The following is a 26,761-nucleotide window of genomic DNA, read 5'->3' as shown; positions in this document are numbered from 1 at the left end:
GCATATGCATAGACACAGAGACACACACATCGTGTCTCTATTAGTTCAGAAGACATTACATTGACTTAACATATTAACATACGCCTAACCCTGTCCAAACATTAAAAGACATTTAAAATGTAATGATTCATGTCATGGGGACTTGCTTTTTGTCCCCAAAAGGAACATAAGTGCCCATAATGTGGCTATGTTAACAGATTTAGGTCCCCACAACATGAGTAATACCTGGACTACACACACACACACACACACACACACATATACAAAAACACACACAAGGAGCAGATCCTCCCAGTCATCCCATCAGTGTAGTGCAGACATGTCACCACACAGCAAGTCAAGGCTGGTTAAACTGTAAAGCAGCTTCAAGGGACTCAGTCCAGACACCCAACCCTGGAGATAGCACTAGACACCACTCAGACCAACACACACACACACACACACACACACACAAACACAAACACACACACACACACACACACACACACACACACACACACACACACACACACACACACAAACACACACATACAAACACACACACACGCACACACACACAGAGCATGCTCCACCTCATCTTACCTCTAGAAATAAGTAGTAAGTAAGCACGTGCTATGTCTCATTATGTTAATACTAGGAAGCTGAAGAGTCAACCAGGAAGCAAACAAACACAGATGCCACTGAATGAGCTGCCTGAGTCAGACCAGATGACTTCATCACCGTAGTAACATCAATAATGTACTAATGGACCCCAGGGTCCAGCAGAACCAGCGAAGCCTTGATTGTATCTGAAACAAGAGTGACAAGGTCGGAGAAAACCCAGCCTGCCCCACTTAACCTGATGCCCACTCTCACACACACAAGACGCTGATTTTGCAACTCTGGAGAATCGTCACTGTGCCCATCTGTGTCTTTCTCTTGCTGTGTGTGTGTCTGAGCCTTGGAGGTGTTTCTGAGAGTGTGTAGGGACACGCATCTAGTGAGCACATCCCTTTCATAGAGCAAATCTCCTCCAAATCCCCCTCACCTGCAGCAACACACACACACACACACACTTTTACACACCCACTCTCTCACACACACAGATGGCTACCTCCCGCCTGTAAAAATCAGAGGGCCCTGTACTGGAATGTGTGTGTTGCACAATGACCTCATTGTGCTGTGATATGGCTTGTCTGAGCCGTGCTCTGTGGCAGAGTCACACCTGTTCCACCTATGCCAAAGGGCTGACAAAGCCAGAGATACATCAGTCAGCATTTAGAGCACATAGACACACACGTACACGCACAGATGAGAGATGCAGGCACACACATGCAGAGACACACGCAGTGCTGATGTGGCAGTGTCTACGTCTGAAGTAGGGTGGCTCCCCCTGAGCATTATATTGAATGAGCTGGGATTTGATATAATGCTTTAACATGTTTCTAAAGGCTTCATTTGCTTTGACTTGTTGGTTTTTTAAATAAGATCACGATAGACAACACAGCGGGCAAAAACATTTGTTTCTCATGACAGCATGTCAGTCTAGTAATTTCCTTCTTAAAATGAACTTCCACGTTCAAATAACCATAATTTGTTTTCTGTGGATGTTCACCGGATACACAAGAAATTGTGCGGCAGTATCCAGGTTTCATTTTAGCTCAGAGTATGTGACAAAGGTTGGCATTTAAAACTTCTGCTATTGTGATTTTTCACTATTTCACAACTCAATTAGTTAATAACAATCATAATTATAAAAAATTAGTAATTTTTAATCGCATGTGGTCTGACAATGAGAGGTTATGAAATTGGGGTCTGATAGAAGGATTATGTGGAAGTACTATTATGTTCAATTATGACACCATATGATCTAATGTCAAAATAAATGCGACACTAATGCTGTCATTTTTATTGTCAACATGAACATATGCAGCAATACACCACGCAAACATGAAACAATGTAGTTTTTAAGTTTGTGTTTGCACAATGTAGACCGTTGTGCAAACACAAACTCATGGAGCCGGTGCATTTAGAATGTGCCCGAATCCACTTTTGTTAGTTTAACAGCATGAACAAATACTTTGCTGCTCCAGTAGCATTGTTAAAAAAGGGTTGTGTATATAGTGTCTTAATAAATCATGGGTGTGATTGAATATAGCATGCAATTAACCAATCCTAATGTCATCTCCAATTCCCTCCCAGATGAGTTTACACCTAGGTGGATATATATAATATTATGTCAATATTTGTATAATATTGATAACAATATGATGGACTTGTTGTGTATCTACAATATTATTATTTGTGGCAGAATAGTGTATTCATATAAGCAGGTCCGTATAGTTTTGCTCCCTTGATTACTCAGCCATCATTAGCCAATCACGTTATGTAGTCACTCTATAAAAACTCGTGGTTGTCTTCTGAGCTCCCCCTTGGCACACCTGTTTCCTGTCCATCTGATTACCAGAATTGTTATATAGCTTGCTAATGTTGATCCCCCTCTGCGAAAGTGAACCCTCTTGCGGACCACTGTTGGTGATAGTAGCGAGCTGGGCACCATCAGCTCTCTCCTCCTCCCTCCCCTGAGCTATCAGACGCTGACTGATCTGGACTGTGGGCCTGAGATGTCTAACTGGCGTTTGGCAGCTTCACTGGGGGTGTTCTTTTTTTTTATTTTAACATTGAGCCTCTAGTAAGTCTAATTGGTTAGTCAGGTGTTGGCTCCTCCCACCTGGTGCTCCTGTGTGTGGCGTTATTTCATTCATAAATTTGTTTAGTGACACCCATGTGGCTGCCCAGTTTGTTTGGTTTATCTTATTTTGTGTATATTGTTTAAATTGGCTTTCTATGTGGCTTTCTACTTCATGTACAGTAAATAATATAGTTTCTGTACCTATATTTTGTGTACTTTGCGTATGTCTGGTACATGGTCATCTACCGTATGTAAATAATATTTTTTGTGTATATTAGTTAGTTTGTTTAAAAATGTAATTCTAACATTAATTTGTAGTTTATTTTGTTTTTGGTTTCTAATTTCTAAATTAGTTCTCTATCATCAATCAATCAATCAAATTTTATTTGTCAATATCATCTAATACCAAATTAATCAGTTTTAGCAGGTTTTCTGTAGACCTATCAGAACGTGTCCTCCTTGCCTTTCAGAAGCTGAGAGCCTAAAGTGGTGGAGGTATCTCCTTCCTCTGTGTTGTCAGTGTGCATATCTGAGATACCTCCTCTACTCTGTTAGCCTTCCTCTACGCTGGTAAGCCTCAGCTCTGAATAATTCCCCCTGTGCATGTCTTTTTGGTAATATTGTTAAATGAAGAATTATTTTTGGATGGAGACATGACTTGTCCTCATAATTATAATGAACCTGAATGCCTCTCGCATTACTAGTACTGGCCTTTGATAAACATTGCTCCCCGGGTTAGACCCTGCAGGGTGGCATTGTTGGATTCTCATAGCTTATACTGATTTATGCCCACCGAACCAACCACCACAACTTTGCCACATATTATATATATTACTACAATGAATGTGCCTAGTTAAAGTTAGTCCATCTCCTTCAAATGCCTCATGATAGCAATGCACCGCACTTCTTTCTAAGACCAACATGTCCAGGGATGTTCAGAAAGAATCTTCTATTTAGACAGGAGGCTCTGTGAGCAAATGTTGTTGGTCTGAAACTAGCAGAGACATCATAGTTGATCATCTCTTTCTGTGGAACTGAAGGCCGAAAACATTCTACTGTGAATCTCAGTCTCCTATACTGCTTGTTTCCTCTCTTTCTAATCCCTGACCATGACACAGAGTCATTAAGGCAGTTGCCACAGTGTCATTTGATCCACTGGCTCAGTGGTCTGACAGGTCCCCAGTGCCGGAAGAGAGCTTCCAGGAAGCCTCTGATACGCTTTGTGATAAAGGCTTCACTAGTGGACCAAAGTGATGTTTCAGTGGAAATGACTGCTGTTTGTCACATTATCACCACCACTCTGAGAAGAATCAATCAATACCCATCTTGTAAAGGTCCATCTGGGAGGGTTGCTGCTTCTGCTGATGATATTGATGATGCACACTAAAGCAGATGAGAGCACTCACTCATCCCACCTTCAAAATGAACACATTAAATAAGAGTAGAGATCAAATAATTTGAATAATAAGCTCCTGAGAACTAGCCAGTGACTCTTTTTATAATTCAACCAGTTGTTTGTTTCCATATTTATTAATCATTTTTATCGGAAAAGCTATAACAGATCCCGAAAGTGCTGAAACTGTTCACCTCATCACCAAAACCTGGCAAATGTGATTAGTCAACAACTGTTTACAACACTACAATTAAATAAATCTCTGAGAAATGAATAAGCTCCTTTGCATCACTGAAGCCTCCATTGCCCAACTTCCCCACATGAAGGGAACATTCACTCCTGCCCCGACTCTGAAAGATGCCAAGGGGTGTACACTGTGCTCTACCAACTCATTCAACAGTATTAAATACTGTGCTGACCAGTTTTCACGCACACATACTCACACACACTCACACACACACTAACACACACACTGGTGGTCGGTCTCTCAGTCCAGTCATCATAATATTTTAATTTACAAGAAGACCCTCACTAAGCAGCCTGAACTCTTGACATTAAGGACAGTGAATTTTACAGTATTGGATGTTTTGCAGGAGCAACATCGCTAAACTGATGATTTTTTCAAATGAAAATGTTCATTGATTTAAGAAGTAGAAACGGAATACTCCGTTTTCCCTTCTTTGTGCTGCGATGGGAGCAGAAAGCTTAGATACAGAAAAATAAAACCCAAACTATCTGCATGCCAAGATACCACTAGGGGGAAATGAGAAAATATAACCGACCCTTAAATTACATTGGTGAGTCTTTGTGGACACAGGTACTGTCACTGATTAATTGGATCTGGCAACCACGATATTTCAATATGGTGTAACTGTAAAACAACACACATGTCTAGGCTCCCTTCCACCAAAGTGCAGTACAGTTGAGTGAGCTGGAGCAGCTTTGCAGACGCTGAGAGTGGCCAGATTCTGAAACAGTGATCTGGGTGGTTATGAGAGCACAGTGGGTTAGCACTGGTGCTGTGGAGGCTGCAGCTGAGAGCTCAGAGCTGTGGGATTGTGGGATTGTGGGATTGTGTAAGGCTGAAAGGGGATCCAGCACAGGCCAGAGAAACACAGCAGCTCCTCCTCACTGCTGGAGCACTCGGTTGTCACACTGCCAAGTTCTCAGGGCTACAAACACACACACACACACACACACACACACACACACAGTGCAAAAGTGCACGCACAAGTGTAAAAAGTATATATTCATACAGTCACAGGGCAGTCAAACATACACAATATTTCACACACATCCATGGTCTTATACATTTGCATAGAAAAATGCATTAAAATATAGTATCCTCAAATACACACAGATGCCTCCTCACACCCACATGAGAACAACTATAAACAAAAAAGAACAGACTCACACTTCAAACTACAGCTTTGCTGAGTTACAAAAAGCACAAATAATATCCTTTATTACTACAGAGAGATGGGAAGGAAAAATCACCACCTAAATGGATTTCCTTTGTTTCTGATCATCACCATACTGCATCACATGTTGCAGTATGGTATTACTTCAGTATACTAACAAATTCTGATTTGAAAAGTAGTAGCAATTTTTAAACCAAGTTTCTTATGAGCTATGCCGAGTTGAGGTTAGTCAAGTTATTATAATGTGGGCAGCAATTGAATATATTTTTGTAATAGGAAGTGTAATATTGAGCCCCATGGTGGAAGGAGACATGACTCAAAATCTTCACCTGGTGCTTTAATTGTATTGTTGTTACCAGTCAGATGTGCAAGCGTGCAGAGTTGAAACATTTTTCTGGGGGAAATACTAAAAGGGTTAGGGTTAGGGTAAACCTGTCAAAGAAATATCACAATGCTATATTATTGGCACTTAAAGAGCATTTCTGTCATTGCTGTTAAACACCTCTCTGGTATGGCTTTCATGAGGTACACTACAGATTAGTAAATCTGTGTTTTAAAGTTTATTTCCAACTATTGGTTGTGGACTCTGTGTAAGTACAGTTTAGTAAGAATAAATGGTTTATGTGAGTTTATGTTAGTGCTAGCTTAACATGCTACCATGCTGGCTAATGCTACAGCCATGCTAATGCTATTGATACTGAGCTTCTGCAACCAGTGTTGTTAACATAGCACAAGACAAGTATAACTGTATGTCCCTCATTTGTGTATGTTAGGTGTTTGCCATCTTATATCTTACAGGGTATGGGGTAACACCTGACAGGAAGTATACTTTCTCTTCCGAGCTCATAATAAGACTAGACAATCAGTAAACCCCAGTACTCACTTCCATACAACATTAAATGCACCAACATTTCAGTTGTTGTTTGCTCCCATTCTAATCATTATCGTCACTAGGTCACCTAACATTAAAACGTAACTCCAGGTCGGGTAAGCTGCTCGGCAAGAAAGTCTTTATTGAACCTTCATTGTTTTCTTTTACGTTTTCCTTTTGCATCTGACAGTTAAAGTTCAACTGAACTCCTTCAGAAGTAATTTATGTTCATAACTCCAGTATACTCTATGAATGTTAGTAGTTAATGACCTCAGTCAGTTGAAAGGAATGACAGATTCAGTAAATATGAACTTTCATGGCTTTGTTTGGACAAAGTCATGCACTTGGCTAAGTTAGGAATGATCATGGTTTTTTTGGTGCATTTTAAATACAATTAAAGAGAGACATCAATCGTGCGGGCCACACAGTGATGCCTGGTGTGCAGTGTTGTGATGGCCTACTCAGAAGGAGTGGAGGAGATTGATAGACAGACAGACAGAACAAGTCTTTTGGTTTGGTTCATTAGCCTTCTTGCTTTATATGGTTCTAAGAAGAACTTTCAGGGCTAATTCCAATTTTATCCCATGTACCTGATCCTAGGCAAAGGGGAGCGATTGTGAAGAAGTGAAGAGTCAACGAGATTGTGAGGGAGCTGCAAGCCATAAACAGCTGTTTCTGCCGATTTTGAGTGATTAATATGAATGCTCTGATTATTAAATCCAAATTAATAATTAGTGTAGATTTGTTTAGTTTTTAGTTATTGTCCAATGTCCTCCAGTCCCTGAATTCTTGAATTCTTTGTTTCTCCCCTGACCTGCCAGAGCGACACCCTTTGTGTTCCAAAACCTACAGATCTACTGACGGACAAGACACAAATTCCACAGAGAGAGATTTTTGAGTGTATGATGTCAAGTTTTTAACTCAGGAGAAGACCACAGTTGCTCCTTAACCCTTACCACTTGTATATTCCTGTAACCTTGATGACAAAGGCCTCAAATCTTAATCTTAGAACTATTTTCAGCTCAAGCCATCTGTCCTTTCCTAACCGATGTGGGTTTGTGCCTAAACCATTCAACAATCATTTATGGTAATGTTAATAATGAATCTAGTCTGAGACATCCACCATCCACCCCAACCTCTTACATATGGTTTCATGCATTAGAAATAACTATCCCAGTACATTTTTTCCACACAATTACATTTCCTCGGACATCTATAAGGTAAACATATTTATGACATACACTAAATATTGTTTTATCGACACAAGTAGGATGTGAATTTTAAATACACAAATGACAAAATCTTCACAAGACTGAATTTGTTAAAAGATGAGAGGGGGAAAAATGTAGTGGGTTGGGTTTGAGTGTGACCTGTCCGGGTGAACCATCGGCCGTCCAGTCAATCCAGTTCACGTGATGAGTTCCAGACTGGGTTTTGCTCTTGTCAAGCCCCCTCACCCACCCCCCCAAAAAAGCCTGCAGATCTGGAATGGACTGCCTCCCTTTCTTTACTGCCTTGTGTCCCATCGCCGCACATCATCAATACCACTCAACTTCTATGTCACACACACACAAACACACACACACACACACACACAGACACACACACACACACACACATACACACACAGGGACACACACACACGTCACCCCTTCAGCACCCCTCTGTAAACTCCTCACTTCAAAAGCCTGCCAGCTTAACATGTCATTGATTACAGCAGGAGGGTTCTGCAGTCTGGGGGTAGGGGGACTTTTCTTCAAGCTATTTATCACTACTGGGTAATCACAGACACCATCAGACAATCAAAAAAGCACTCAGGTTTCAAACACATATCTATCATGGCCTGACTGTCTTCTCCAGTGCACAACATTCACAACATCCCACTTTTATTCAATTATCAGTCCCAGAAACAGATAGAATGCAAACACTGATACAAGCTAAATTTGCAGTAAGTCATCACATTGTGCTGAGCATCATCTATCATTGGATAGTTTTTCAAGTGGAACTGGAAATGGTTGCTCCTCTCTGCCCATGTGTAGGTGTTAGTAGTGGGGTGGCTGAGGGAGTTTAAAGGGAGGAGGTTGTCGTGGTGAGTAACACCCTGGGGTGGTCTGCTAAACGTTAGTACACCTGCACACATATAGTCACGGTCATGGACAAAGGTATGCTCACACACACACATACACACACACACACACACACACACACACACACACACAGTGTAAATACACATGTGCCAAATCAGCCAGGGCTCCTGCTCCTCTTCTTTTAAGGCACATCTGGAAACTCCATTAACACAGCATAGGAGAGAGTTCCTCCCTCTGTCTCTGCCAAATCTGTGCTTGCCCTCTCCATCTAGACCACACTACCTCAACGAAGGGGATAATTGGTCAAATGAGATGTTTGTGCACAGCCCACAGTGTATGTCAACAACCTATTTAACAGCGATTATGCCTTGAGCAATGATGTTTTAGCACAGGTTTTCCCTGGCTGCACTCTTCTCTACCGCACTCTCTGTCATACACAGACACAGTCTCTTAGTTCTGTTTAGGCTCTGGATCAGTTTAGCTGTGTTCTAGAGCAGGGGTTTTCAACCAGGGGTCCGCGACGGCATTGCAGGGGGTCCACGAAATTTGCTTTGATATTTCAACACATTTCCAGATTACTCTTGAATATCTAAATAAATAAATATCTAAAATAAGAAAAATATGTCTAGAATAATATAAAGGTGATGAGGGTAACCTTGAAACCGGCTTGGGTTTGGAAACTGACAGTAGTTTTCCCCTGTGCATGCGTGTTAAAGGTAGATGTAGAGGAGCAGTTGAGCTAGGTAGAAAAACTCTCTGGAGGTCTTGGAGAAGTAGTTTGTATGATGGGAATTTTTATTTTCCCAAAAAGAAGGCCCAAAAGGGCAGAATTAATAATGAAAATATTAAATAAAACAAAAGAAAAATAAATTGGAATAACTTTCTTAGGAGAGCTCTAAGACTTACGTCTATCCAGTAGCAGTTCTCCCGACAGAATGAATAGACACGCTTAGACGGGCCTAATCATGCCCCTAAAATTAGCACAAATCAAGATACCACAATAAACAGGGGTGTCCCAGGTACGTGAAACCAAGAAGCTTTAACAGCTATGGTTAGGGTTAGGATCTTTAAAGCACTTGACGATTTTTTCAAAGATCACAATATCTCATGGCAGAAGTGCGTGGCATTATGTAGCGATGGGGCCAGAGCCATGAGTGGCAACCAGACTGGACTGCACATGTAAGGAGGAGGGCTCCGGGGAGAATCTGGACACACTGCCTGATTCATAGAGAGTCTCTGGACTCCAAAGATCTCAGTGTTGAGCTCAGTGATGTGTTTGGTGTCGTGGTCAAGACTGTTAACTTCATTAAATGTAATGCATTGAATACACGCCTGTTTTCATCCCTATGTCAAGACTTGGGAAGTGAACACAGCTCTCTCCTTTATCACTCAGAGTTGCGATGGCTGTCTCGCGGCGCGATGCTGCCCCTGTGTTTGAACTGCGTGGCACTATCTATGATTTCTTGTGTGGGAAGAAATGTACTGATCTGGCCTCTAAGTTCAATGATAGCCACTGGTTAACTAAGCTGGCGTACCTCACAGATGTTTTTGCGGAGCTTAACAAGTTGAACAGCTCCCTAAAAGGGAGAGATGCAATCGTCATGCAGCTCTACGAAAAGCTTGACGCATTCGTCAAAAAAATGTCAAGGTGGATAGAACGAGTGGAGAGTGGTAACTTGGCGAAGTTTTCTTGTGCGTCAATTCCAAAAGTATTTATTTGTTTCAATTCTTAAGCACTGAAAATTTACAGTTTTTTTGTTTTTTAACACAGATTTTTCTAGATTTGTTTGAGGTTTTTAAATAAAACCAACATGGAAAACCAAATGTTAAAACTTCCCTCTATCCACATGTACGCACGCACACACACACGTAGGCGCGCACGCGTAGGCACATCAGTGGGCCGTGGATACTTTCTAGTCAGAATGGTGGTCCCTGGGACAAAACCAGTTGAAAACCCCTGTTCTAGAGTACACATTAAGGAATGGAGGCTGTTGCTCCCAGGCTCTGCTTTTTTAGACATGTAGATCTGTATGTGGAGTGTGTATCATGTTCATGAGGCAAAGTATAAGCTACTTGAATGCGCCTAAACAAAGTCTGTTTATGCATAAAACACTAGCAACCACAAAAGTCCACAACACTTCCACTGAGTTATCTGTTTCAATCATTGTCACAATCCCATCTGTGCAGATCAAATTGAGTTTAAATTCAGGCGGCTTGTCTTGTAACAGTCTATTCTATGCTAGGCAAGAGGTGTTAAGTGAAAATATTTTCCCACAAACTGATCCTGATGACATTTAAAGTATGCTGACACCGTCTGTTTTGGTAAAATTTTGTATTTTTCTTTTCTTAAATAAGTAGTGCAAAAGGAAACACGGTCAAGCACTGGGCCGGTTGAGAGAACCAAAGGCAGAGTTGGTAACTCCTACATGATTTCATCTCGGTAAGTACAGTCAAAATAACAAGAGGATATTTTGAACCGCAGTAATATTTATCTTCAAAAATACCCAAAACACTAAGCACAGAGTGATTTACGTTGCCACTGATTTCCCTTCCCACAGTATAGTTAAAACTGATTTTAAGTTGTGGAAAAGTCTGCTCATAGCAATGATATAATACATTAAAGCAGAATACATATTTATCGAATCAATTAGCGCACAGTAGAGATGTACATTAGAGCCTACAGGTCCTGATCTTAAAGGTTCAGTGTGTAGAATTTAGTTACATCTAGTGGTGAAGTTGCATGTGGCAGCTAAATATCCCTCATCTCACCCTCCCCTTCCAAACATGAAAGAGAACATTTGGCAGCCTTAAGTTGTCATAACAACTCAAAAGGTGTTAAGTTTGTCTAGTTTGGGCTACTGTAAAAAACATTGGCGGCCTCCATAGAGAAGACCCCCTCCATATGTAAATATAACGTTTTTAAATATAAAGGGCCCATTCTAGGGTAAAAAAAAAACAATTTGTACAATTTAGACAATTACCGACTAATGAAAACATCACTCAGGGTATTGATGTTCAGTTTCCCTTTAACCTTAATCTTACACACTGAACCTTTAAAGGTAGAATGTCTCATGCATAAAGAAAATCTATTACTGACATTCCAGCGTTGAGCTCCTGAATGTAAAAAAAGTAGCATAACCTTTACCTTTAGTTTTTATTATTGCCCAAAAATACACATATGTTACATATATTAATTGCTTTTGCTGTAATTTCTTCAGCAAATACCTGTCTATTTACACATCTGGCAGACTAATATTCACAGTCACATTTTGGTTTCCACCACCGTGTCTGTCTGCAACTGGATGCCTTTAATCTAAGGCATGTTACATAGTTTTATCAGAGATTTTCCACTGAAACAGCTTCCTGGTTCTGGTAAAGCTGTGTGCAGTTAATTAAAAACAATGGGCTAAAATGGCAGTAAAGCGCCATACGTTAAAGGAACTGCAAAGTTGTTGATTCTCTGTGGGTCCATCAGTATGAGAGATTTCTGTCACATTACATGAGCGTTAAATCCATTGTTTATTAGAAAATATTGACTATTGCAATTTTAAGATTTCAAATCGTGATGGTCTACACTTTTTAAAAGCAGAAATTACAACTACGTTACTAAAACTGTGATGTCAAAGGTTCACTATGGATGCATCGAAAATGGGTGCTATTTTAGGAAACACTCCTTTCGATTGGGAAAAATGATCTATATTGCTATTCCAGTCTGAAAACATATTGTTTTAAACAACTACTATTTTTTTTTTTTTTTTAATTCCAATTTTTTTTGGACTATCCTGATGACTTTTACACAAACCTAGCCAAAGCAATTTATGCTCAGTAAAGCTGTTGAGCCTGTAGTTACTTCTTAGAGAAGTTCCTCAGGATTCTAGTTTACATTCACAATGCACCTTATTTGCCAAGGAACTCCAGCCAAGTTCCCCAAAGAGCAGTGTGGAGCTAGAGGAGCGTATGGATAGAGCATGTCTCTGGGCTAAGCCATCAGAGATGTTCACCACTCCCTTCAGTGAAAGCGCTCCAGGTCAGTGAAACCAAAGGGGAGAGAGAGAGTCAAGCTGACCAGACCCTGAGCAACTTTCATCTCTGATTACACAGCTTCTCTCTCTGGAGTGTACACTTCTCCACCCCGGCATACTGATCAGCTCGATTCAGCCCTCCATGATCACTGCAGCTCACAGACTGACTGACAAGTGAGGCCCCCACCCCCTCCCATCTCTATCCTTCTTCCTCCAGCCCTCTCCTACAACACCTAGGGTTCTCGTCAGAAGTCTATAGCCCCTGCGAAGTCTCAGTAGAAATCAGCCAGGCTGGATCAGTGAGAGGGCCCGGGCCAGAGAAGGCCTAGGAGGGGAGAGGAGGTGCTCTGGCTCTTCAGAGACTCCCCTCCCGGCTTTTTGAAGGGGGAGGGAAAACGGAAGGAAAATCAATAGGCAAGGATCAGGAGGCCTGTGATGGGATGGCTAATCGGGTTTCTGCATTAATGTTTCAGATGCTGCGAAAACGCGTTGCCCGGCTTGCTGTACTCTGGGCCTCCGAGCCTTACACAATAAGCAGACAACACATGCACAGAAAAGACAGCTGTGTAGCCTGTAGGGTCACACACATTCACTCAAGAATGGTAAAGAAAAGGACGTAACAACAAGTACCCCAACTTTGTGTTTCCTATAATATTTTTGACAGCAAGTACCAAAAACTTTTTGCTGAATGCTGACTTTGAACCATTCCCATGAACACAGTCACAAAACACATAATTTGGGCGTTGTGACATCAGTTGGGTTTTGCATGATTTATGTAGCATTTCACACAAAGAGCAGAACAACATGCTAGAGATCTATAACCATCACCTGAACCAGAAAGAAAGAGGCGAGGGAATAGTAAAAAAATATGCTAACTGTAGGTCACTGTTGAGATAAACCCTCACAACAGGAGATTGCGGGTGTGTGTCAGCACATGTGTGTGTGTGTGTGTGTGTGTGAGAGAGAGAGAGAGAGAGAGAGAGAGAGAGAGAGAGAGAGAGAGAGAGAGAGAGAGAGAGAGAGAGAGAGAGAGAGAGAGAGAGAGAGAGAGAGAGAGAGAGCAGGCATAGCTGTGTTGGAGGAGCAGTCCTCCCAGACACAAAATGATAATCTCTAAGCTCTGCTGGTATTCAGTGTTTATGCCACAGTTTCCACATTGCTTTCCTCTGACATTAGCCGTGTATAAATCAGCCTGCGACAGCTCCCTTCTGGAGGCTGGTACCGAAAGGGGAGCTGCCACAGGCAACTTAAACAATGATCTTTCAGAAATTAAAACTAGTTTGGGTTCAATGTTGTGGCAGATTAGTGTACATTGATTGAGTCCAACATGGGGAGATTTATGTCCAACCTGCTTTACAAGGTTGACTTGACTATGATATGGTCAAACGTGCTTAGGACTGCTCAAAAAAAGTTTGACTGAAACCACTTTCACAGGCTTAAGTATCTACGGCACCTGACTCCTTCAAATTAAATGCCTGTTAAAGATATAAAGAGAAACATGACATATATCACCCACAAAGTTTTTGCAGGGGGTAGCTCTGGTATTACGCAACTGCAGCTCAGGTGACAGTTGAATCTCCACCTTTATAACTGAGGTGTCGCTGGACGGATACAAGCTTTCTACTATCTGTTTCGAAAATACTGTTCCAATGTAAACATATGACAACATTGTTGTTTAAAAATACATAACTGCTTCAAAAATAATGATCTTAGCAACATAGCATGTATATAGCATAATATCTATTATTATGCTTCATTCATTTTTCTGGCCTTCTTTTTTATCTCTTTTATCCTGAATACTGTATCCACCAAATAGTCTTTTATAAATTAATTTTCTTATCTCTCGCTATGCCAGCAACACTTGTCTCTTTGGAAAGTCCACCACACTGATTCACATGAAATACACTATTTAACTTCTGGATTTACTGCTGTGAACACAGTTATTTTTTTGTTCCTATAATAGTAGTTTACCATGTGGTATGTTGGTGTCCAGATGGGCAGTATATGGGAGGTACAGACTATTAATTTAACAATTTTAATTTATACCCTCTGCAACCAATGTTGAATTAGCATCATAAATGTACACCAATCAGCATTAAAAACACTGTTAGGTGAAGTTAGTCACAGTGATTACCTCATTATGTGGCCTGTACCAAGGAGTGGGTTGGTTTAGGTAGCAAGTTAACATTTGATTCTTGAAGTTATTGTGTTGGGAAAATGGCAAATGGGCAAGAGAAAAGATCTGAGTGACTTTGACTAGGTCCAAATTATGATGCTTAGATGGTTAGAGCATCTCCAAAACAGAAGGTTAGTACCTACAAAAAGTCTAAAAGGGAGGACAACCCGTGAACAACCTGCCACAGGGTCATTGACACCCAAGGCTCAGTGATGCAGGTAGAGGAGCTTGTGTCCACTGTGACTTCCCCCGTCTACCACCGAAAGTGCCAACAATTGACATGTCAGTATCTGAACAGGATGCTGTGGCAATGGCAGAAGATGGTCTGGTCTGATGCTTCAGGTTTGCTTTCATTTCATGTGCACGACTGGTTTTGTTCACATCGCTTACCTGGGAAAGAGATGCACCATGGGGAAAGAGATGAACCATGGGAAAAGGCAACCATCTAATCCCTGTGAAAGTAATGAATTTGCCGGATGTCAGTGGCAGGATAATCGGCACCACCACACAGCAAGAAATGTTAAGTGATGGTTTGAGGAGTATGACAAAGACTTCAAGGTGCCTCCTAGCGTCTGACCAGGTATCTATGAGATGTGCTGGAAACAAAAATGTCAATCCTTTACGAACCCACCTTGCAACTTACAGTTAAGTATCTGATGCTAATATAAAATAACAATTTGTCCATGTTGCATGACACCTTTATGTCCTGCTGCATAAGTAAATCACAAAATGTGTATATTGGTGCTTTTTTCTTTTATCTGTTGACAAATTCTGCATTGTGAAAAAAATCCCTGAAGCCATCTGAACTCAGCAGGAGAGTTATGCTGATAAATCTGCAACCTCTGACTTTCAGTAACCCCTACTGTGTTCCCTGATCACCACACTGAGCAGGTTCGTTTTTGATTTTTAAATCCCTACAATACCCGTTGGTTTTGGGGTATCCCAGGCTCAAGACCCACAACCACCGCATTGACTGGGAGACAGGTCAGATGGCCCAGTGGGGAACTAAGTGTGCCAAGAACTGTTTTGTTACTCATGCCGAGCCTGAATCCATTCTATGAGCCATGTCTATTACATTACATTACATTTCATTTAGCTGACGCTTTTATCCAAAGCGACTTACAATAAGTGCATTCAACCATGAGGGTACAAACCAGAACAACAAGAATCAAGAAAGTACAATTTCTTCAAAAAAAGCCAAACAACAAAGTGCTTTAAGTAAGTGGCATTAAGTCCTACTAAGTTGTTAATTTAAACTTTTATTCAAGGTATAGTCAGAAGAGGTGTGTGTTTTAGTTTGCGGTGTGTCTTAAGAACATGAAAACCTGGATGACCCGCAATTTTCTCTTATCAGAATCAGAATCAGAATTATTTTATTTGACAAGTATGTTTGCACATACAGGAAATTGCTTTGGTGTCGTTCGTTGGTGCACTCAACATAAAACAACAATATAAAAACAACAATATAGAACAAAATACCAGTACCAGAGTTATGGTGCTAAGGTGCAGAGATTAGTGATAGTGCCAATAATATATCAAGTATAAATTATGTGCGGGGGGGGGGGCAGAGTCAGTGTGATGCAGAGTCAGTGTGATGCAGGGGGCTTGTTTGTGAGCCCCACTGCTATGGGGAAAAAATGTTCGGATGGCGCAAGGTTTTAGTCCTGATGGCCTGGAACCTTTTTCCGGATGGGAGTCTCTGGAAAAGCTGGTGACCGGGATGGGAAGGATCAGCAATGATCTTGCCTGCTCTCTTACTGGTCCTGGAGTGGAACAGGTCTAGGAGAGCCGGCAGGTCACAGCCGATGACCTTCTCGGCTGACCGAATGATCCGCTGCAGTCTGCCCTTGTCCTTGGCAGTGGAGGCAGCAAACCAGACGGTGATAGATGCGGTGAGGATTGACTCAATGATGGCTGTGTAGAACTCAACCATCACTTTCCGCGGCATGTTGAATTTCTTCAGTTGCCGCAGGAAGAACATCCTCTGCTGGGCCTTGTTGATGGTGGAGGTGATGTTCTCCACCCACCTCATGTCCTGTGCAATTATAGTCCCCAGGAATCTGAAAGACTCCACTGTTTTAACTGGGGAGTCGCACGTAGTGAGGGGGGCTGTTTGGGCTGGACTCCTCCTGAAGTCTGCAACCATCTCTACAGTTTTCAAAGTGTTCAGCTCCAGGTGGTTCTGGCTGCACCAGGAAGCCAGGCTGTTAACTTCCTCTCTGTAGGCGGCCTCGTCCCCATTGGAAATTAATCCAATAAGGGTGGTGTCGTCAGCAAACTTCAGGAGTTTGACAGAGGGGTGGCTGGAAGTGCAGTTGTTGGTGTAGAGGGAGAAGAGTATAGGGGAGAGCACACAACCTTGTGGGGCTCCAGTGCTGATGGTCCGGGGCTCAGAGACAAGCTTGCCCAGCCTCACGCGCTGCTTCCTGTCGGTCAGGAAGTTAGTGATCCACCTGCAGGTGGGCTCAGGCACGCTCAGCTGTGTCAGCTTGTCCCGGAGAAGAGCTGGGGAGATGGTGTTGAATGCGGAGCTGAAGTCCACAAATAGGATCCTGGCGTAGGTGCTGGGGGAGTCGAGGTGCTGGAGGATGAAGTGGAGTCCCATGTTGACTGCGTCGTCTACTGACCTGTTGGCTCTGTTTGCTCTGTAGGCAAACTGCAGTGGGTCGAGGAGGTGGTTGGTTGTGGCCTTGAGGTGGGTCAGCACGAGGCGCTCAAAGGTCTTCATTACTACAGAGGTCAGGGCGACTGGTCTATAGTCATTAAGGCCTGTGATCCTCTGCTTCTTGGGAACTGGGATGATGGTGGATGTTTTGAGGCAGGCGCGTACAACACATTCAGCCAGTGAGGTGTTGAAGATGTCCATGAACACTGGAGAAAGCTGATCTGCACAGTGCCTTAGTGTGGAGGGGGAGACAGCGTCTGGTCCAGCTGCCTTGCAGGGATTCAGTTTCTTCAGGAGCTTGTTGACATCTCTCTCATGAATTGATAGAGGTGTAATGGGGGGGGATGGGGCAGTCTGGGGCCATTTTGTGGGGGGGCTAGTGTCTTTGTCCAGGCTGGAAAAGACCACCCCCCCCCCCACATAGATGTGTGTGGGGGTTTGAGAATGTCTTTTGAATCTACAGTAAAAGTCATTCAGTTCGTTTGCAAGCTTCAAGTCTTCCAAAGAGTGTAGGCCGTAAGGTGAACCCTGTTATCGTTTCATCCCTCTCCACAGTCTGGCATCTACACAATCTTTAGCTCATAAAAAAGATCGAGATCGTCGCTGAAATTCCAGTCAGCAGTTTTTGTCAACAGAGTGGCAAGATGGCAGCTCCCATAGTTAGATTCAACGTTACCGATAAAGAGGAAATCACCCGAACATCCTCAAAAATGGGCCTAATGGATTCTAAACAGTGCTGTATACATAGCCGTGTCCAAGAAGAACAATGAGGCAAATATACGATTATGTTATTTTTTATGTTAAGTCATTTAGATCAAGTTTGAAATACCGAGGAATACACCTTACTGACGATCTACCATGGACTGTGAACACCCAGCTCACACTGAAGAAATCAAGGCAAAGACTGTACTTCCTACGTCAGCTGAGGAAGTTCAAAGTATCATCACCCATCAGCTGTGGACAGTGTCCTGACATGACCAGGGACTTTTCAAAAAACTGAGGTCAGGAAAACGTCTCTGCTGCTACAAGACCAGAACAGAGAGACTGAGGAGGAGCTTCTTTCTTCAAGCATTCTGTATTCTGAACACATACAATGACTATATAAACTGCAATTACACTTTTTTTTATACTTGCACATGGACTGTACACACGCTGCACTTTATACTCCCTCTTGCTGTTTAAGAAAAATATTTCTTGATCTTTCTTTCTTCACACTCGCACAGAAAAAGCTTAACACTAAATGAAATTTCACTAAATGCGTAACGTTAGTATTTCTATGTATGTGACAAATAAACCTCCTTCCTTGTATCAATAAAAGGCAGTAATTGTACTTATACCAATGACCATTTGTTTGTTCATTTATTCATTCATTTAGTCATCCATTCATTCTTCCACAAATGAAAACAACACTGGTCAACCATAAAAACAATCTTTATTAAAAAAATGAAATATGATATATAAAACTGTACAAAACAGAATAAAGAATAACAGACTAAGGACACTCAGTGCTCACTGTCAGTGTCAGGACAGTTATCTTCCAGTTCCTCAGTTTCTTTTGTGTTGGCACATTTACAACAACGACATAAGTCTGTGCAACACAGTCCTGCAGAAAAAGAGGAACATCTGCCTGTCTCCCAGGCACTTTTGCAGCTGCAGTGTATCACATGCAAAACACTGTCAGGGGCCGGATTTCTGGTCATCCAGGTGACGTGCAAGGTCCCATCCTCTATTTGCCCTGGAAGCAAGGTACACAATATCTTGACAAACAGACAACACTTTCAAATGCACGTCATCAGCAATGTTGACATAATGACCCAGTGTTGGCTCCTCAGTGGCGCCTATAATCCAGCCAACTAGATTGTATAGTGCAAGGGGAATAACAGTTTGTGCTTCAGTGACATTCAAATTTTCAGAAGTTGGAGGCCATGGGCATGACATGCCAGGAGTCTCACTAAGATGTATTTTAAGAACAACGCTGCTGTATATAGTGTCCTTACGTCCTCTTGTGTTGTTTGGCACTTTGTTGTCCCTTTTTCAGTCTCGCTGTCTGTGTGGCTCAACTCACTAGACAGTGTGGTTTCCCCACCTGATGGATAAGGTAGCATGTCCATGAGTCTATCTGTTGACAGAGTCTCTGCAAAAACCATCCTGAAGACGTTGCGCTTGGTGGGGATGTGAAACACCAGCTGGGGGAAATCGCGAGTCAGCCTCATCTTCAACATATCCTGTCTGCAACACAACAAAACAGTGACAATTAAGAGTCACAGGAGTGGTGGTGGTACAAGACATTACAGGCTAGAACCTATCGGCCATACATCACATTTAACAAAAAAGATGCCCAAGAAAGGCACACAACATCACAAACCACACCACACACACACTATACATCAGCTGTTCTCCTCGTTGCCAACTGGTACATGTCTGTGCAAACAGCAAGACTTAAAAACTGTTTCTCCAAACAGGCCTGTCACACACATTTTGCGTAAAGCTGGCCTTGCACATGACAAATAATAAGACTTGAGAGAAAAATGCATTGCAGTTACCTGTAGTTTGAAGCATCAAGACCTTCATTTGCTTTCACCAGTTCAATGAAGGCCTTCCTCAGCTGGCCCATTCTTAGAACCTCTTGGTTGACAAGCATCCTGTGGCGAATGATCCTCTCACAGAATATCTTATAGCTGACATCAAACATGGGCTCATTCCTTAAACACATATGAATGAGAAGTAAAGAAATTAATAAGTGTTGTGATTGTGTGCACATACAACAGAATGCAGATTGAATGTTTACTTATATAATGTTAGGGTAGTAGCTCCTTGAAATGCAATATAATAAATAACTTACTGTTCTTTCTCTGGTTTTTCAGGCCTCGTCAAAAACCTGGTGTACTGACTGTAACAGCCTTTGTGGTACTGCACCTCCAGAGTCACACAGTCTTTGTCTTTTATATGTATCATAATACTTTGGTCTTCCTTCAACTCGGCAGCTTTCTGCAATTGGCCTTAACGAAACAAAAAGGATATAGCTCAATGACATATCGCTCACACATAATTGTACCTTTCAGTCACTCTACCACAGTGTAAGTGTGTGTGCGTGTGTGTGTGTGTTTGTTTACCTGCTGTTAATGTTTCAGCCTTTGAGAGAGGATCCCTTTGTCGTTTGCCTGCTCGGTTGATTAACTTCTCCTTCTTTTTGCAAATTATGCACAGGGCAGGAAGGACGGGGCCAGAGCCTGCGATTGGCAGCCCTGAACTGGATCGCAGTTTCTTTGTTGGAGTTGTGCTGCTAGAAGTCGATGGAATGGCCTTGTGGTCTTCCGTAGCTTCTTGTCTCTCACGTGCGAGACGTCTTTCCACCTTTGCGATGGCGTTTCTGTCTGTAAATCTACGGTAGCACGTGAGATGGTAGCCAGCGGAATATTGTCAAACTCCACATCAACACAGTGTTTGAAGTTCTCAGCCACGTCCCGACACTGCCCCTTCAACCCGAGCCACTTTTGTAGGCTTGTCCTGTACGTATTCCATCGAGTAGTGGTGAAATAATTTACCTCCTCGTGCTTGACTGAAGTAATATGCATATAACAATGTTTGCTTTTTGATTTATTACACTCTGGTGTATTTTCTTCGTCCTCCGTACTGCTTGATAAAGTCATGGTGGCCGCCATCTTGCCAGTCTGTTGACAAAGAGCAGCTACCTCATTGGTGTAGCATGATCACGTGTCGAACCGTGCCACAACTCGCGGCCCAAATCTTATTAAGCTCTGAAGAAACTAGTTCTGCATAAAAACATAGACACATGGACAATCGACTGGAATTTCAGCGACAATCTTTTTTTGGGTAGCTTTGCACGACTCTTTCTTTTTTATGAACTAAATATTGTGTAGATGCCAGACTATGGAGCGGGAATCATTTTCTAAAATACTTTTCCTGGTTCACCTTGCGGCCTAGTGGGGGGATTTGGTTTTGCAACCGGTGATCACCCGAAGGCCTTTCCAGACTGACGAGGAGTCGTCAGTCTGATACTGTCGTTTGGCCTCCTTAATCTCCTTGCCAAACGAGTATTTAATCAGTCTGAACCTATCCATGTTCCCACTCTTGAAGGCCACCTCCTTATCCAAACGAAGTTGTTTGAGCTTTGCTGTGAACCAGGGCTTGTCGTTGTTATAGTTCACCCTGGTGCGTGTCGGAATACATCTGTCCTCACAGAAGCTGATGTAGGACGTCACAGCATCTGTGTATTCATCCAGACTGTTAGAAGTAGTTCTGAAAATGTCCCAGTCAGTGTTTTCCAGGCAGTCACGCAGCTCCTCCACAGCTTCTCTGCTGCTCCAGTTCTTTTATCTCAGCACAGCAGGTTTAGAAAGTTTTAGTTTCTGTCTGTAAGCCGGGATCAGGTGAATGAGAGCGTGGTCGGATAGTCCCAGGGCAGCTCGGGAAACTGCATGATACGCCTTGCTGATGGTGCTGTAACAGTGGTCCAGAGTATTCTCCCCCCTGGTCGGGCATTTGATTAACTGTTTGTATTTTGGGAGTTCCTGAGATAAGTTCCCCTTATTAAAGTCCCCAAGGACAATAACGAGGGAATACGTGTTCTCTCTCCTTCTCTCCACTCCCAGTATGCTCTGCGAGTTGTCGTTGAGCCTCGCGCACGTCAGCTTGCGGGGGGATGTACACTCGGTAGAGTAGAACAGTCTGCAGGTGAAAAGTGTCCAGGTCCGGAGAACAGGATTGTAAATTTACTTTCACGTCGTTGCACCAGCCATAGTTTATATAAAAACAAATCCCTCCGCCTTTTGCCTTGCGTGAGAGGATTGGGTCGCTGTCCACGCGTAACAGCTGAAAGCCGGTCAGCTGTGCGGCGGAGTCCGGTGTAGTTTCGGTCAGCCACGATTCCGTGAAACAAAAGACAGAAGAAAGGGAAAAGTCTCTATTTGTCCAGAGGAGAAGGCACACTTCGTCCATCTAATTGCAAAGCGAGCGAACATTGGAGAGGAGAATGCTTGGAAGAGGTGAGTGTAATCCCTTCTCCCTGAAGCGCACCAGAGCCCCTGCGCGCTTACCTCTCCGTCTCCGCCTCAGTCTCGCTGCGTGACCGGGGAACACCGCACCTTTGATCAGTAAATAAACTAAATCCACGGAAGAGGCAAGGAAGTTGGGACATAAATCGGATGGTGTTGTGTCCCTGATGGTAAGAAGCTCGTCCATTGTGAAAGTAATCCGAGTAGGGTCGCAGTAAACAGAATTAAATACTAAAAACAAACACAGAAGTGCGCACCAAAACACCGTAGCAGCCGTACGTGGTGCCATCTTGTTGTATTATTAAACTCAGATAAAACAGAGGTTATAATACTTGGCCCTGAACACCTTAGAGATACATTATCTAATGATATAGCTGTGCTAGACGACATTGCCCTTGCTTCCAATGAAACAGTCAGGAACTTGGGAGTGATCTTCGATCCTGATTTTACCTTTAATTCTCACCTAAAACACATTTCTAGGACGGCCTTTTTCCACTTGTGTAATATCAAAAAAATCAGACATGTCCTTTCGCAAAAAGATGCAGAAAAACGAGTCCACGCCTTTGTTACATCCAGACTGGAAGTAAATGATTATTATCAGGCTCCAGCAGTAAGTCGTTAAAGACTCTGCAGCTTGTCTAAAATGCCGCAGCACGTGTCCTGACGAGAACCAAGAAAAGAGAGCACATTTCTCCAGTATTAGCATCGCTACACTGGCTTCCGGTTAAATATAGAATATAATTTAAAATTCTCCTCCTCATCTTCAAGGCCCTTAATAATATAGTGCCATTTTACCTTAAAGAACTGTTAGTACCTTATGAACCCACTAGGGCACTCCGCTACCAGAATTCAGGCTTACTTGTCGTCCCTAAAGTCTCTAAAAGTAGAGTAGGAGCCAGAGCTTTCAGCCATCAAACCCTCTCCTGTGGAATAATCTCTAGCTTAAAGTTTGGGAAGCAGACACCATCTGTACGTTTAAAAGTAGGCTTAAAACCTTCCTTTTTGATAAAGCTTATAGTTAGAGTTGGTCCAGGCTTGTCTTAGACCTGCTCGTACTTATGCTGCTATAGGTTAAGAAGGATGATAACATCAACTGGCGGTATGCATTAATGAGTGCGGCAGAACGTAACTTAACCTACGTTCTAAAATAGAAAGAGTTTAGTTCAAAAAGGCATAGAGGTATTGATGTCTGATCTACTGAGTGGGCCACATGGTTTTCATAGTACTGCCATAAAAAAACAGTAGCCAGTCAGATTTACCTTGAGCCTCAGTGTACCCTCAAGTTCAGCCTGTATCATTGTATCATTAATTACAAGGCAAAAACACCTGATGACGCCAAGGTGCAAAGGGAATTTATGACACATGACACAAGGAGCTTCTCTTTCCAGCTTTTCCTTCCTCTTCTCCATCCTTATCACATCAAAGTAATTCATATCACATCACTACATGTTTATGACCCTTGTTCTCCTTCCCCGGAGTCCCTTTGCCTTGTCGCCCGCAGCTGTCTTCCAGGGCCGCAGCTGTGGCCACATCATCATGGATTGCGATTTGTGGATCGAGTGTCGGAGGTCGCGGTGGTGGATCCAGTGTGGTGGATTCTATGTCGTGCCTGCTGATCGTAGTGGGAATGGCGGAACCTTTGTTGCGTTTCGCGTCAGATAATGGTGGTGGACCACGGCCGAGGTGGCAGCTGATGATGGATCCTAACTGGCGGTAGTGGACAATGACTGTGGACTATAGTGGCATCAGATCTTGATGGTGGATCATGATCTTGCAGGCTGCTGACCATAGACTATGATTGCAGCAGGTCTGCTTGACATATAGTATTGAAGTTATCTTTCAAAATGTTACCCTCATCATTGCTGCTAAAACCTTTATCCTGATGATGTTTTCCTAAAATTGACCTCTATTGCACTTCTGCCGTCCTGGGAGAGGGATCCCTCACCTCTCTGAGGTTTCTACGTATTTTTACCCTGTTAAAAGTTATTTTTTGTAGTTTTTCCTTATTCTTGCTGAAGGTTAAGGACAGAGGATGTCACACCATGTTAAAGCCCTATGAGACAAATTGTGATTTGTGAATATGGGCTATAACAATACAATTTGGTTGATTGATTGATAGACTTCCTGCTGTCCTGATGTCATTGGTGAGCGGTGTTGCAGTAATGTTCGCAGTAAGGGATAGTCAACTGTCGAGTGTCACACCAAGGTTCCTAGCATTCTTGGTGGGGGCTAACACAGTTGTCAAAAGTAATAGTCAGGTCGTGGGTGGGAAAGCCTTTCCCTGGAAGGAAAAGTAGCTCAGTCTTGTGAAGGTAAATTTTCAGTTGGTGGGCAGACATCCAGTGAGAGATATCAGTCAGATACGCAGAGATTCGTGCTAGTAATACAGTTCGGGGAAAAGAGAAGAATAGTTGGGTGTCATCGGCATAGCTATGGTAGAAAAAGCCATGTGAGTGAATGACAGAGCGGAGAGAGTTGGTGTACAGAGAGAAGAGAAGGGGACCCAAGACGAAACCTTGGGGGACACCAGTAGTGAGAGGACAAGGTTCAGACACAGATCCTCTCCTAGTTACCCGATAAGTGCAGTCGTTGAGGTAGGATGAGAGCAGGGCGAGATTGGAGCCTGGGACACCCAGGTCCTGAAGGGAGGAAATAAGGATCTGGGGGTTCACTGTGTTAAATGCAGCAGAAAAGTCTAGAAGGATAAGGACAGAGGAGAGAGAGGCTGCTCTAGCAGTGTGAAGTTGCTCAGAGACATCAAGAAGGGCCGTCTCAATTGAGTGGCCTGCCTTTAAACCAGACTGGTGAGGGTCAAGAAGGTTATTAAGGTGGAGATAGGAGGAGAGTTGATTAAAGATAGTTTTGGAAAGAAAGGGAAGAAGAGAGACAGGTCTGTAGTTGTTTACTTTAGATGGGTTGAGGGTTGGTTTCTTCAGGAGAGGATTTACTCTTGACACCTTCAGAGAGTTAGGGAAACAGCCAGTTGACAGGGAAGTGTTGATAAGATGGGTGAGTAAAGGAAAAAGGTCAGGTGCGATATACTGGAGAATGTGAGATGGGTTGGGGTCAAGGGGGCAGATGGTCAGGCGGACGGAGGTTAGCAAGGTAAGAACTTGATTGGGAGATGGGGGGGTGAAAGAGGAAAGGGAAGGGGATGAATATGAAGTTGATGGAAAGGTAGTTATAGAAGGAGGATTAGAAAATGAGGAGCGTATGTAATCGATCTTTTTTGTAAAGTAGTTGACTAAGTGGCTTGGTAGAAATTACTAATCATGTTAATGACTCTGTGTATCTGAACATTACTCAAGTCCCTAAAAACTATCCAGACCTTAACCCTTGTGTTGTCCCTGCTTCCCCCGGCTGTTACACTAGGCGAAAAGCAGAATTAGTGTCATGGGAAATCTTATGGAAGTTACCTGATCCCCTGAAGTTAGTGTCTATTTACAGCACGTTAGCACCGCGTTCTTCCGCGACATTAATCTAAGGGAAGCGGAGTAAACGTACCTCGGAGAGGGGGTCTGGAGAACAAAGGGAGAGAGCAGCGGGGGGGGGGAAGCGAAGGTGTTATCTAATTAGCATATGACTCAAGGCAAGCCGCTGCTGAGCCTCTCTCGATTCCCCATTGGAGGAAACCAACCCGGAAAGTCACTCGTGATTGACTGGTAGAAGTGTTGCCATTGGTCACCCTGGATCATTGCAGCACACACGTGGGGTAAACCCCTCCCACACAATATTAATAATACAAATTTATATATATATATAATAATTCATTATTTATTAGTAAGCCTTTACCAAAAGCAATGCAGTTAATTAAGACTATACATTCATTCATGTGATGCTTGATGTTATATGTGAACATATTGTACAGGGAAGAAAAAACATGAACAGTTCAATGACAACATACACCTACACATATATCTGAAAAATGAATCTTTCTTCTCTGCCGACTCGTGAACTCCTCAATGCTGATGCAAGGTCCGTATGGATGAACTGGAAGGTCCTTCATACTGGCTCATAGTGGGTCTTAGTAAGTCATAGTACAGTCAGCTGGAAAACAACATGAGTAATATGAGTTTATTATTAATAAACGGAAATAGCCTTGCTGCATCACCGTTGGAAGATCCGAAGAAAAATTCCTAAAAAAATCCTAAACAGATACTTACGTACAATGGCGTCGTTTTTCCGCACTGCAAATGCGGACTTTCAGCGAGTCTCGGCGTAATGTGCAGTGAGTCATTGTGCACAGGAATCCGGCTGTGAAAACACAACGATGAAAAAGATCAGATAAAGTAAAGCTGGAGGATGTATTTTAAACAGCACAGCACATCTTTATTCATACCCTCGCTCGGCCGGCCATTTTCATCAGAGCTGTGAAGAGACAGAGAGCTTCCTACATAAATAAAAAAAACGAGAAAAGTCAAGTTTTTGAAAAAACTTACA

The sequence above is a fragment of the Pleuronectes platessa genome, chromosome 1 (assembly GCF_947347685.1).
Source record: "Pleuronectes platessa chromosome 1, fPlePla1.1, whole genome shotgun sequence".
Taxonomy (NCBI): Eukaryota; Metazoa; Chordata; class Actinopteri; order Pleuronectiformes; family Pleuronectidae; genus Pleuronectes; species Pleuronectes platessa.
Note: the sequence above shows the minus strand (reverse complement) of the source record.